Raw genomic sequence first — 14,746 nt, 5'->3', positions numbered from 1 at the left:
CAAAATTAGGAACTATTTTGAATAAATGATGATTAGAATATTATATATCAAAACTTATGTGTTGTTAAATTTATTTTAGTGGGAAATTTATAGATTTAGAAAAGATAGGCTAGAAATCAATCATTTAGAATCTAGAAAGATGACAGTAAATTTAGCCCATAGAAAGTAGAAGGATGGAAATAATCAAGAATTAGTAAAATGGCAACAAACATAAATACTGCATCATGAAGCCAAAATTTGATTCTTTTTAAAAACTAATATAATTGATAAATTCTGATGTGAAAATGATATCAGAGAACTAACAAACAACAAATATCAGAAATGAAAAGGCTGCATTAAAAAGTTTATGAGAGGATTAAATGAATAACTTTATCCCAGTAATTTAAAAAATTTAGATGAAAAGGACAAATTCCTAAGAAAACATAACTTACAAGTGGACATCAGAAAATATATAAAATCTGAATAAAATAAATCTATAATTAAAATTTTTACATTAAATAAAGCTCCTGGCACAGATGGCCTCACTGGTGATTTCAACTTTGTGATGTGCTAGAGAGACTCCTCATGAGAGTCAATTGTTAAATTTTCAGGAATTTTCAAGTCAATTTTCAACACTGTTATTATTAACAATAAAAACATTTAAACTTATAATTTTGCAAAATTATATTGGAAACAAAGGTATTGAATACTCCAAGATTCATTACTTCTTAATTATTTTATTACATTTTACTTTTAGCTACTCAAGGTTATTTCCATCTATTGTATCTGTAGGATGGAGATACTATATACTAGTGTATTACTATACCTCTCTTCCCAACTTTGCATTTAGTGGCATCACATTGATAGAATGAAACCAGTCATTTGGGAGTATTTAGAACACAGAAATGAGAAAATATTATAAATCAGGGTTTGATCATATATATTATTTAATGACTTTAAATTTATTGAGAAAAGTGTTAATGGAATGAATGCAAATCCATTTGTTGAATTTGTTGAGTTGCTACTTCATGGTTGTGGATACAAGGGTTCAGCATGAAACAACACATTCTGTGAGAATCAATTGGATACATCAAATATATGTTTTTTGGAAAGCCAGTTGTTAAGCACTTACTAGCATACCACAGTTTCTCCCTCACATTTAAGGAAGAAATAGCACCAGCTTTCATGAATTCTTCCAAAGAACAGAAAAAGACAGAGTACTTTTCACCTTGTTCTAATAGGACAACTTAACTTTGAAAAATACATTATTAAAGGACAAAATTAAAAGCTACTATATCTCATGAATAGAGATGGAAATATCTTAAATTAAATATTGGAAAGCATAATAATACAGCAGTATAAAAAATAAAGATAACCATCATAAACACATTTTGTTTCTTTCTGGAGTAAAATTTTGGCGGATCATTTAAAAATCAATCAATTAAATGCACCACTTAGAGTAAAGGAGAAAAATAACATCATCAACTCAATTGGGACAGGAAAAGCATTTCATAAAATTTAATATTCATCCATACTTTCAAAAAAAGCTTACCTGACAAATAACACCCACCGAACTCTACAGCAAACATCATACTTGGTGGTAAAATGATGGGAAAGTTAATATTGATGTTGGAGAAAAAAATGAGGATGTCATATTCATTCAACTTCTTACTGTATATATGTATACCTTATGACTTACAATATACATCTCCTGGGCATATAATCAATGAAAATGCATGCACATGTATACTAAGAAACATGAAAAATAATGTTCATAGAAGAATTCCAGTAGTAACATATTACTAATTCCTGTTAGTAAAGTATTTCACTGAGGGTTTAGTCAGGGAAGAAGAATCCCTTAGGGAATAGGGGATTTATTATAGAAATAAAACTATACAATTGTTAATAAAGATGAGGAGGTAATGTTCTGAAAGAAGGAACTGGAGTATCAGAGGAAAGTGACTCATTGGTCTTCCTAATGCATAAGTGCTGGTGGACAAGTCAAGTCCTGCAAAGGAAAATGGAATACAGGCCCATCCAGCTGCAAGAATGCAACCACAAAGGGCTGTGAAGTCTATGAAAGGCAGTTCTCTCTGCATGTGATTGTGGACATAGGGTTGCTGCTTGTCAGTAGGACTGGCAGTCAGAAGAGCTGCATGCAGAACAGAGATGAGTCAATCTGCATCTGTATCTAACCACATTTAACCACGATGATCTCCAGAGAGTAACTGCTGCTGCTTCACTTCTGCCTTCCTAATCTTGCACAAATTTCTTTATTGGTCAATTCAAATGCAGTACATGGTAGAAAGGGAATTCTGGGAAACAAAATTCCAGCCTGTTAAAGTTGACACAATATAAAACCATCAGTCCAAACCTTGTCAACTTGGCATCACTGCATGTCTCCTTTAATCATATTCAACTTCCAAATAAAGACAGTGGTGAAAATCATACTTCTGCCTCACATGGTGCAACTGTCCCTCATTCAATCAAAAACACTAATCTTCTCCTGAAAGGAGGATGCAAAGACCTGTACGTCACTTTGTCCATCTTTGGATGATGTTGATTCCTTTTATAAATGATTCATATCCTCTTTGACATCTTGTAATGTAAATACTGATATTTAAGATCAATGAGTATTCATACATGTTATGTTAGACAAGAGAGAATGGGAAAGAGAAAAAAAGGGAAAGAAATGGTTTTAATATGTAGTGGGTTTAATGGTCCCCCTTTCCCCACCAAGATATGTCTACCTGTAACCTGTGAACATGACCTTATTTGGAAAAAGTGTCTTTGCAGATACAATTAATTTAAGGATCATGAGAGGAGATAATTCTGGATTAGGTTAGGTCCTGAATCTAATAACAAGTGTCTTTATTAAAAGAAGAGAAGACACAAAGGAGAAGCTGATATGGATATGGAGGTAGAGAGTGGAGTGATGCATCTGCAAGCAAGAAACACCAAGGATTGCTGGCAACCAGCAGAAGCTAGGAGAGAGGCATGGAATGGATTTTCCCTCAGAGCCTCTAGGAACACTGGTTTTGGACTTCTGGACTACAGAACTGTGAGAGCATAAATTTCTATTGTTATAAGCCACCAAGCATGTGTTTTGTATGTTAAATCTATAAGGAAGAAATATTTTTAACTAGTACAGCTTTTGTTTCTGTAATTGTTAGGTGGCTATAGCTGGTATTTATAACATTCTTCTTCCACTGCCTATTCTATAGTCTATTTTCTTCAGCAGAAACCATAGGTGGTTGAGATTCCTTGTCTGGTGATGTGGCCCAAATCTTTATTCCTACATATTATCTACCATCAGCAGTCTTGCCTATGTTATGTTGTGCCAGTTTCCCTTTAACATTTATGACAATCATAGGAATACTAAAAAGTGCTCAAAGGACTTTTTTGTTTCAAACATACCCTTTTCTATTGTGTAGTAGCAACCCAATTTAATTTTGATAGTCTAAGTCAATCTTCCTATCTATGAATCCTTTGATCATGAGCCTATGTACAAAGTCTGGGGTAGCTGGGAAAGGGGTATGACTGACATAAAGTTATGATTATAATTCACCAGTAGGGGCTTGCTAAAATCTACAGAGTCCCTATCTGCCATAGACACTTCTAGCACCATTAGATCTGCTGGGTCAAATATTTCAAGTGGAAGAATAGCTTACGTGGCAGCTTGAATTGGTGGCAGAGCCTTCTCTTACTGTAGGACAACTCAAAAAAAGCATTAAAATGTTAAGAGTATCATGCCCAAAAGAAGTATAGGTTGCCTCAAATATTCAAAGAATCCTACTGGATCTTGTGCTTCTTTCTTAGTGGTAGAATGGGTCAGATACAGTGATTTATCCTTTACTGAGGAGAGGATATCTCAATGTGCCACAGGCCACTGAGGCCCTAGTAATTTCATCCAGACGACAGGTCCCTAAATTTTGGTAGGACTTATTTCCCATCCTCTGGCAAGCACTTGTCTTACCAATATATCTAGAGTAGTTGTTACTTCCTTTCCACAGGTCCAATTAGTATAATATCATCAGTGAATTGGATCAATATTTTGCTCTGTGAAATGAAAATATATGATCAGAGTTCCTGCAGACTAGATTATGTCATAGGACTGGAGAGTTAATATAGCCCTGAAGTAAGAAAATAAAGGTATAAATTGTAATACTAAATCTGCTGTCTGTAATCAGACTCTTCTGGTCATACTAAAAGATAAAGAGAAAAAAGCCTCCACCATAGTAAAAGCTACACATCAGATACCAGGGGATTTGTTGCTTTCCTTCAGTAAAGGAGACATCTGGAACAGCAGCTGCAGTTGAGTCACTATCTGATTAAGTGTATGATAATCTACTGTTCTTCAAAATCCATCTGTTTTCTCCACATGCCAAATAGGCTAATTGAATGAGGATGTGGTAATACCACCATCCTGGCATATTTTAAGTCCTTTATGGTAGCACTAATCTCTGTAATCCCTCCAGGAATGCAGTATTGTTTTTGGATTACTATGTTGACAGGCAGTTCTAGAGGTTTCAATTTGTTCCTTTCTTTCACTTCAGAGGTGAGGGAACTAACTTGGGGATTTTGTCAGTAGCTGAATATGCCTATTCCAATTATGCTTTACAGAATTGAAAAAATCAGAGTGAGGATTTGGGTCTTACTGGGCTCACTGAGAGATGGACCCAGGCAAAACTCCATTAATCCCCTGCCCTCCTTAAGGCCATTCTCAGAGTCAGTGATCAATAATCCCTCAAAAATTCTGTTTATTTTTCCATCTCCAAGCAACAATAATACTTTGGAATGATTGCATGTCCTTTAGGGGAAGGCTAGGTGGACATCTATGGCATAACTTTCTGCCAGTATAGCAGAGTCCTTCCTCAAATGAGCCCAGCCTTCATTTCATGAAAGGGACCCTGACTCTGTAGACTGGTTTATGTCTGAGAATTAGTTCAGAGACCACAACTCTCTATTACATAATTCATCTCATACTTCTGTTCCCCAGACCTAGAGCCTTACTTACACAAATTAATAGGCTGCACATTTATTTCAGTCCTAAGGATTCCATATTGGTTAGTCAATCCCAAAGATTTCTGTGTCGAACAGAGATTACTGCTTTGACTCTGCTGCACATTACAGTATAGTAAACATGCACTTCTTGTCTTTGGCACTAAAGTGTTCATACTTGACCCCTGGGATCCCATTGACCCCATTCAGTTCAGAGAGTCCATTACAGTGGCAGTACTTTCCATTGTTATCTCTGCCCTCCAGAGAAGAGCCTCTACAGATTCTGCTGTTCTGCTCACAAATATTATATCTTAAAGTCTTGGTGAAATGAGCAAGCATACTCTGTCTCTTCTCAGAAGACACAGAGGATGGTTGAGCATATTTTACATATTAAATTCATGCCAGAATTCTGACCCCTCTTACCCATTGGATACCTTCCACTACAGTACAGCACGGAAGTTGTGGCATCTCAACTTCATTCATTATGGGCTGCCTTTGGGTCCTGGATTCAGTCATCCAACTAATCAACCTGATATGACCACTCTCAGTCATTTGATCTACCAAATTGAATCTGGAATCTCTATCTAGTGCACCCATATCAATAAATTCAGTTTGATCTCTCATTATATACCTTCCATAGCATTCCAACACCCCCATATTCTTCAAATTTCTATTGAAACAAATGGGCAAAATCTTGTAATTCTTCTGGTACCTCCTCAAGGGTTACCCCTTTAGTTTGGAACCTGCTGATACTGGAGTCAAGTTACAGGTCTCTAGCAAATGAGAGGTGACGGGGATAGGTCTTGAGAAGGAAAGATATTCCCCTCGAGGACTACTGATGGGAGGCTATTAGAGGTTCTTCAGACGAGGGGAAACTAACCTAATTCTGGCAAAGGATTCTCAGCAGAATTACAGGGTTCAAGTTCCTCTCTTTACTCAGTATCTTTCAGTATAGCCCATTCCAGTGTTCAGGGTTTCATTCTTCCCAATCAATACTTTAACTTCAATACAAGAGATCATGTGAAGTTGTGAATTCAGTTTGTATTGTAATTTGGCCACCTACAGGATTAGGCTTTGTGTTCGGTTTTTAGAAATCTTGAATATGTGTCTGTATGAGGGTCTCTTACAGGGAAGACATAGAGGCTTGACTGATCCTGTATTCAAAATTTGATGTGGGGATTTAAAACCCTTGGCTCATTATTGTATTTCTTCTTCAAGTCCTCTCCAGTTAGGAGACAGAGGTTAGCAGAATGGATTAAAAAGCATAATCCAACCATATGTTGTTTACAAGACACTCATCTTAAATTTGAAGACATAAGCAGGTTGAAAGTGAAAGGATGAAAAAAAAAAAACTTTTAGTTTCTTGGCTGCTCAAACAAACACCATGAAATTGGTTGGGTTAAACAATGGGAATTTATTTGCTCACAGTTTTGAGGCTAAAAGGAAGCCCAAATCAAGGCATCAAGATGATGCTTTCTTCCCAAAGATTTGGCGTTGCAGGGCTGGTTGCTGGCAATCCTTGGTCACAATCTGATCTAGCTAATCAAGAGTGATTGGCAATCGGGTTGTACACCCTGAGATCTTGGGAAACTAGGTCTTTATAGCCTACCCTGGCAATGGCAGTCTGCACAAAGAGCCAGGGTTGAGGAGCTACCTGCTGCCTGCCATGAGGCTGGGAAATAGGTAATGGTAGCCACTGCACAGAGAGTGCAATTCTCTCATGTTTACTGTGATTTACCAGTCTCTTTCTCCTGCTCCTCCCTGGATGCTGCACAGTGTTTTACTAGACTCTGGGTTTTCTGGATGGACTAATTTCTGGAGCTTCCTTCTCCACTATCTTCCCGTAATCCTTTCTCTTTAGGCTTTTGATTATAGGTAACTACAGGTGGTAACCTAATAAGACCTTTCACAACTGTGGAAGAAGCTGAGGCAGTAATTCTGAAATGGGTAGTTGGAGAGCAATTTGATATGACCATCATACCTAAAACTGAACACTAATTTTTGACACACAATCCCAATTCTAGGAAATATCCTATGGCTATACTCATGCATTTTTCAAAATTTAGATGCTCATTTTATCATTTTAAGTAATAGGAAATATTTTAAACAAAGAACCACAACTATTGTAATTTTTGAGATGTTTTGATATATCATGTTGCATTATTTTATATTTATAATGTTTTAATTTTTATTGTGTTTTTACCTTCTGTTATACAAATGAGGCTTTCTTTACTCTTTTCTTTTTCTTCTGGTTACCTTGAAATTATAAATTTTATTTTTAAAGTTTTATTAGTTGCCCTTGAAATTTTTAATAGACTTTATTTTCAAAAGCATTTTTAGATTTACAGAAAAATTATGCAGAAAGTACACAGAGTTGATATATACCCCATTCCATCTTGCCTTAGTGTAGTACGTTTTTTACAATTGATAAACCAATATTGTATATTATTATTAATTAAAGCCCATAGTTTATATTAGGGTTCTATCTTTGCTGTACAGTTTTGTGGGTTTTGACAAATGCATAATGTCATATATCCACCATTACAATATGATACAGAATAGTTTCACTGCCCTGGAAATGCCCTGAGTTCCACCTATTCATTTCACCCCTCCCTTGGCAATCATGAAATGCCAGTTGCCTGTTTGGTGGTTAAGGGCATTTTCTTCCTTGAACTTTTCCTTTAGAGAGAGCCATTTCTGGTCACCATTTGCCTCCGCTTTGAGAGGGCTGTCCGGGCTTTCGCTCCCACTATCTTTACTCCACTGCTTTTTTCATTGCTGCTTCCTTCCTCCTTTGTGTCGGGCTTGACTTCTACTTCAGAGCCACCAATGTTATTATCAGAGCCTGATATGACTCTTCCTTTCATTATTATTATTATTATTATTATTATTATTATTATTATTATTATTAATTTGAAAACTACTAACATTAGAACCTTGCATCTTAGGCTGCACTTCAATTTCGTTAACTTCGTCACTCTTTTCTGATGCCTAGGTTATAACTACCTCCATTTCTTCCATCTCTTCTAGCTCTCAGGGTTCCTGACACACTGCCAATCCAAGCCTCTTAATCTTGTCTTTATTCAATGCTTCACCTGCACACCACACTGCTCTGAGTATTTCAGGCTTCATATTGTGAAATAACCTCCCTTCTGGCCTTCCTTTGATTTGGAACCTGTTTATAGCTTTAATGTCCTTTTGATTAAAAAAAAAATTGTACATGAGCACTGACGTATTTCTCCTCCTCACAGCACAGCTGCAAACCAGGCAAGGTCATCGGGGGTACCCCTCCTTGGCTCATACCAAAAAAACTGGTGAGTCACAAGAGCTGGTGGGCCCGCAGGTGCCACCTGCCTCTGCATTCCTCCTTGGAGGTTCTTTGCCTCAGGTGGTGACTTGGAGCCTGCGAAGAGCCAGGGCCCAGGCTACAGACTGCATTCCCCTGTGTTTAGGAGAGGCCCCAGTGGTGGCCCTTGTCAGGGGCCTTGTTAGCATTATGCAGCTCAGGACACTTGGGGAAGAAGATGTTCCTGTGCGCTATTGTGACAGTGTTGGTGGGGGAGGCCCAGGTGCCCTGTCAAACCAAGTGACTAAAGGCACTGCATATAACACAGACTATATCTGGTGGGGAATCTGGAGGAGAGGCGCTCTTGGAGAAACACAGACCCAAGCAGCCAATCCACCTGGGTAAGGGCCAGAACTTAAAATTTTCTTAGTCATATTCGTTTACCTGGTACATCCCTGATAATTGTAAATGACAGTAACAAGGGATGAAGGGATGTGGGCATCAAGAAAATACCATTGCTGCTGGAAGCACAAGTCTATCAGGTAACCATTTTAAGAAACAAATTAAGGCACAGTTTTACTGGATGAATATATAAAGATCCAAAATATCTGAAAAAACATTGCTACGCTGACTAATGTCAGAATGTTTCTGTAGAAATACCCAAAACAACTTTATGAGAAAGTATTCTCTCTCTTGTCCCTTTTTTGGCTTGTGTTTGTTTTTAGTTATTTTAATCAGTATTTTTTTCCCAAGCCTAATGATGTTGCTTGCTAGTTTCCCCATGTCACAGCAAATGAATTTGGATACTCTGAGACATCTAAATAGCAACAGCAATAACTATTCATTATGTGGAATTAATATTGGCATCTTGAAAACTTCCATTTGCTTTTTCTAAGCTTCTTTTACCAGTCAGAACCATCAATCAATATGGTATTAAAAAGAATACTATCAAATACCATGGCTAGTTTGTACGCCATAGTGACAGGACAAAAAAAAAAAAAAGAACTGTGAGAGCATCCAGGCAATCATCTTTGAATAACTCACAAAACTGAAAGTGTTGTCAACTAAGGTGAGAACAGAAGAATATAGATGTCTTTATGCAGACAATATTTCTAATGTGAAATAGGCTAATGGATTGTCTAGAAAAGTGAATATAACTTAATTACTAATTTCTGATACAATCAAAATTCAAAATAGAAAGCTATTGATCCCATGTATTTATCAAATTTGAAAGGTAAAAGGACCACTTCCAATCAGATGGTAATTAGGTAAAGCAGATAAAGCAGCTTTGCAGAATGATCTTATATTTGATTTCTGGTTTATGGAGAAAGCTACACCTTGAGTCACATTCAGTTAGCATATCTTGTTTATTTGTAAATAGAGAAAAAAAGAAAGAAAATGCAGCAGAATGTAGAAAAATGAATAAGGCTTAAGGTCATTGAATTTTTATACAATGTACTTTATTGGCTGGGTGGTGCTTGTTTTGGCCCTATATTTCTGCCTTCTGCCTTGAAAAGAAACTTTAAAAGCTATAAAAATAAATATATCTGCCAATTGTTGTGGTCATTTTTCTTCCTGCTGCTCTACTCTTCTCATTAACACTTACTTGGGAAAAACTAGATTTCAAATAAGAATTGGTGACTAATTTTAGTTCCATGTGTTAAATTTGTTTTGTTGAACTGTCAGGATATTTCCAAATTCTAGACTAGCTTAATAACAAATATGATTTATTTAAAATTTGTTTGTCTTTAGTAATCACTAGAGGATTTTTTAAATGCATAATTTTCAAACAAGGAGAAGTAAGAGAAAAGAAAAAAGAAAAGTTAATGAGTTTAGCAAAAGGCAGAGATGGTAAAAGTAAAACACAACAAGAAGAACTCCAAAATAAAATGTAGGTCTTGAAAAATCAAGAGGGTCTCTTACAAATTGATATTACAGCCAATTTGGGGCACAATTCACATATTCTCTATTTCATAGGCTTTCCTTTAAAACTCCAGGAAGTACTGAGATTGAAGGGTCCACTGGCATTCCATTTTCCTGGCAAATAGAAAAGAGTTTCCATTTTCTCAAACATTTGGAAATCAAATGTTGATATTTTTCTTATAATTATTGTCAAGAAACATTTCCTTAGGGATATCAAACTGGCTGCCACTGGAAGGAACTCAAAATACATTTCTCCATTTTTTTTTGCCTCCAGAGACTGTTTCCCTTTGCCATCTCTGTATCAAATGGTAATGAAAACATATTTGAACAAATTGAAACCAACAATCTGTGCTGTAGACACCCACTGCTTTTCTGAACAGGGCAAAGCAATGTCTCACTGGAGCAATTTGAATTTAGATGCAATTAGAATTAGACCACTTTTTTGTTGTTGTTCTTGAGTTTTGACATTTGTTACTATTTTTTCAGGTTCTCTCTACTTCACCAGAATGTTTATTTCCAAAGCACTGTAAAAATGGATTTTATTACAACTCATGACTTTCAGAGACTCTTCAAAAGCAAAGCAACACTTCTTTTCCCCTTTCACCTAACAATGTATAAAAATATATTCATATAAGTTGGCTAAACTAAAGTTTTCAAAGATGGGTCTGGAGAAATTAAAATTTTTAAAAAGTTTAAGTAGGAGTATTATTTCTACTAGTACTTGTAGATGGATATTTTCCAAAAAAGAAGTGTTAGTGAAACATCAAAAGGCTGAAGTAAGACGAAGAGCTGAAGATATTGTTTCCTTTTTGTTTTTCTGCCTAAGTAAAAGAATAATCTAATTTAACTACATAAATTAGAACTTATGAAAGAAGTCTTATTCATGTTGGTTAAGAAGAATTTATCTTGATGGTCTTTGTGTGTCCTGGGGACAGAATTGGAAACTCAAGAACTACCACCTATGGCATAACCTACTGGCATTTGGAAAAGAGTTTGGAAATCAAGGTTAGTCATGTTTTATAAGCTTTGGTTTTCCTTGTGAAAGTCTCAGAGTACCAATGACTTGGAAGGACAAAGGGGGAAGTAAAGAGTGTTGCCTATAGATGGATGGGAAGGGGAAATAGAGCAAACTATACAGTATGTGGTATTTCTATCATTGGATTCACTTGACATACCTATAGATCATTATTTATATTTAGGAAAATGAGAAAAATGTTAAACAATAGGGAATAACTAATAAGTTACCTTTGTAGAATACACACAAAGAAATATTCTGCAGGAATTAAAAATGTTATTAAATTTATAGTAACATGAAATCCTACACTGTTAGAATGATAGAATAATAAAACAAGACAAAAATTTGCTTATAAAGTTTGCTGAAAACTGTGAAGTAAGCCATAGACCCTGCATAAAAACACAGCAAAATGTTTACAGAGTTTTCTTCAGGAGGTGATACCTTTAATGATATGTAGTCTCTCTCTTTCCATTTTCCTATACTTTCTAAATTACAAATCATAGGGTAAATTTTATTTCTGTAAAATGCATGGTTTTCATTAGGACTACTTAAGCTATGTTGTTCTTTTTCTAGACATTATTTAACATTATTTTGTTTACTTACCTCTTTTCTTCTAAGGTAGGAATTATTTAGTAGTTCCCTCAGATAATATCTCATTTGCATCTTTCTTGGCCTGGATTTAAATAAATCAAATGCAATCAACGGATGATCAGTTAATAACTTGAAATGATCAACTTGTTTTTTCCATTCAACAGACCAGATTTTTTCTCTAATTGAATTATTTGACATTTAATTTCTTTCCCCATAGCTGTACCTACTCCATCTTTTTAATGTACTCTTCAGCTAAGTTATGTTTAGGATAAACACACTACCCACCAATTATTATAATAAAAGCAAAAGAGTGTCGTGAATAGGTGAGTTTACAGAAAACTCCAGAATACTCAAATAGTTTATTTAGGCTACCTACAACAGAAACAAGAATAAAAAAAATCTATCCCATTAAGCTTGGGAATATCGTTTGCTATTTTTTTCTTGATTTCCGAAGGTATTTCATCTCACTAAGCTTTGTTTAATTCTCTTTATAGTAGGGAGTCTCTTCTCAGATAAGGAACTAAGGTTGCCATAATACAGTTCCATTTATTTCCATTGCCTTCAGTGCATACAAATAAAGTGTCATATTCCCAGTCACAGCTAAAATGGACAGATGTACTGGATTCCTTATATTTTGTGCAAAAAGACACAGACTTGAAATCATTTCTATTAATGGTACAACCTAAGCCTCCTAAAGGCCTAAGTTCCAGTACATTCCTAAAGCCTAATGATTTAAAAGCTCTTAGTCCTTCTAGTTCACTTGGCTCTGATATGTCACACCTTCTAGCTTCCTGATGCCCCTACTCCCCCACTGACCAACTCCAGATGGGGAGTCAATGTAACACTTTTACAGACAGGCAACAACATACAGTCTTAAGGTTAAGATTGGTCATTATAGAAAATCTTTTCTAGATATAGGTGGTGACGCAGCATCAAGATGTCAGTATGAGACATCTCCAGGAACATTTCCCCTTTGAAACAGCTAACTGGAAGGGAACAGTCAAAATGCTTGGAACTCTGGAGGACCATAAATACTGGAAAAAGACTCCACAAATGCTGATATGAGGGGGAAAAAATCCACCAAAAAAAAAAAGGTTAGAGAGCAACATTGACTTGTCAGTCTGGACTCCTTCACCACAATTGATACCACACAGTTTAAGAGACACACAGTGGCAATTCTCCAGCCCAGGCACCTCCTGACATGGGTGCTGACCACAGAGCCCACCCACAGTGAAGATATAGAGTCCCACGCACATTCGTGTATGGAAATGCAAAGCCATATAGACCCATGGCAGGGACTGAGTGACTGGCATGCATGCACATACAAAGTGGCTCCCTGGAAACCAGAGTGACAGCAGAACTATCAGCAAGCTGTGTACACTCCCAGCCTGGGCACTAATTGCCTATGACCTAAATGAAGAAACCAGCTTGGGTTGGGATGCCCTAACACGGAAGTAACTGGAGGCAGAAAAGCTGCAAATGAAGGAGAAACTGAACCATTTAAGGCAAGATGGATCCAGGACTGAAAGCTGGACTGAAAATGTGATCCTGAGAGTGGGAGAGGAGTTGAGCAAATCCTAGCTTCTGGGGAGAAAATTTTATATAAAAACAAAGAGAACAGCCTAGGACTTACAGAAGAGGAACAAAGGAAAAGAGATCCTCTCCTGGAGGGGAAACAGTCATGCATAATAGGGTAATCTTAAAAGTTACAGTGCATACCTAGGGAAAGATGCAGGTGCAGACAGACCTGCAAAATTCTGAGCTGTTAAACGTGAGCTGCTCTAAAGGTTCAGAATAAACTGGACTAAGCATTGAAGAAGACCCTTAATGCACAGACACCATATATTAAAACTCTAGGCAAGTGGGAGAAACTAACTTCTAGAGTTAGAATATCATAATAATCAAAGGCTCAGATATCAAAAAAGATCACAAGCCATACAAAGAAACAGGAAGCGATGGCTCATTTAAGGAACAAAGTAAAACATCAGCAGAAACACAAACATTGGAACAACTAATAAAAAGTGTTCAGTCAAATCTGAATCAAAAATACAAGGACCTAAAAGAAAACATGGATATAAATGAATTAAATATGGATATAGGATTAAAGGATTTAAAGAAGATAATGTGTGAACAAGGAAGAGAATTTGGAAGTTTAAAAAGGAAGGTAACAGAACTTATGAGGGTAAAAACAATAATTAAGATTAAAAATTCACTAGAGGCATTCAACAGCAGAGTTCAACAGGCAGAAGAAAGAATCAGAGAACTAAAAGATAGGACCATCAAAATCATACAGTCATAAGACAAGATAGAGAAAAGAATGAAAAAATGTTAGCAGAACCTAAAGGACCTGTGAGACAATGTCAAATGTATCAACATAGGCATTATGGGAATCCCAAAAAGAAGATGAAGGAAAAGGGGGCAGGAGAATATTTGTGAAAATAATGACTGAAAATTTCCCAGACCTTATGAAAGACATAAATATACATGTCTAAGAAGCACAACAAACTCCAAACAGGATAAACCTCTAAGACACATACTAACCAAAATGTATAAATTGTCAAATGACAAAGATAAAGAGGAAATACTGAAAGCAGCAAGAGAAAAGCAATTTGTCACATACAAGGGGTCCTCAATAAGACTAAGTGGTGATTTCTCATCAGAAATCATGGGGACAAGAAGGTTGGGTGATCTGATGTACTTAAGTACTGAAAGAGAAAAACTGCCAGCCAAAAATGCTATATCTGATAAAACTGTCCTTTAAAACTGAGGGAGAGGTCAGAAGAAGATGGCAGCATAGAGAGGAGTGGAAGCTCGTTAGTTCCCCTGGAACAACTAATAAACCACCAGGAACCACTAGTAAATAATCTAGAGTAAGTGCTGGGGGACAAACATGACTGTCCACACATCATATACCAACCTGGATTGGGAGGAATGCCCAAGATCACAGCATA

The 14,746-nt window shown here is 36.3% G+C and overlaps 1 pseudogene; it reads right to left on the bottom strand.

Moving 5' to 3' along the window:
* Positions 1 to 7,189: 7,189 nt before the first annotated feature.
* LOC119507748 overlaps positions 7,190 to 14,746 on the bottom strand; it is a 40,598-nt pseudogene continuing 33,041 nt past the window's right edge.

The sequence above is a fragment of the Choloepus didactylus genome, chromosome 13 (genome assembly GCF_015220235.1).
Source record: "Choloepus didactylus isolate mChoDid1 chromosome 13, mChoDid1.pri, whole genome shotgun sequence".
Taxonomy (NCBI): domain Eukaryota; kingdom Metazoa; phylum Chordata; class Mammalia; order Pilosa; family Megalonychidae; genus Choloepus; species Choloepus didactylus.
The sequence above is the reverse complement of the archived record's forward strand: the minus strand, read 5'-3'. Positions and strand labels throughout refer to the sequence as shown.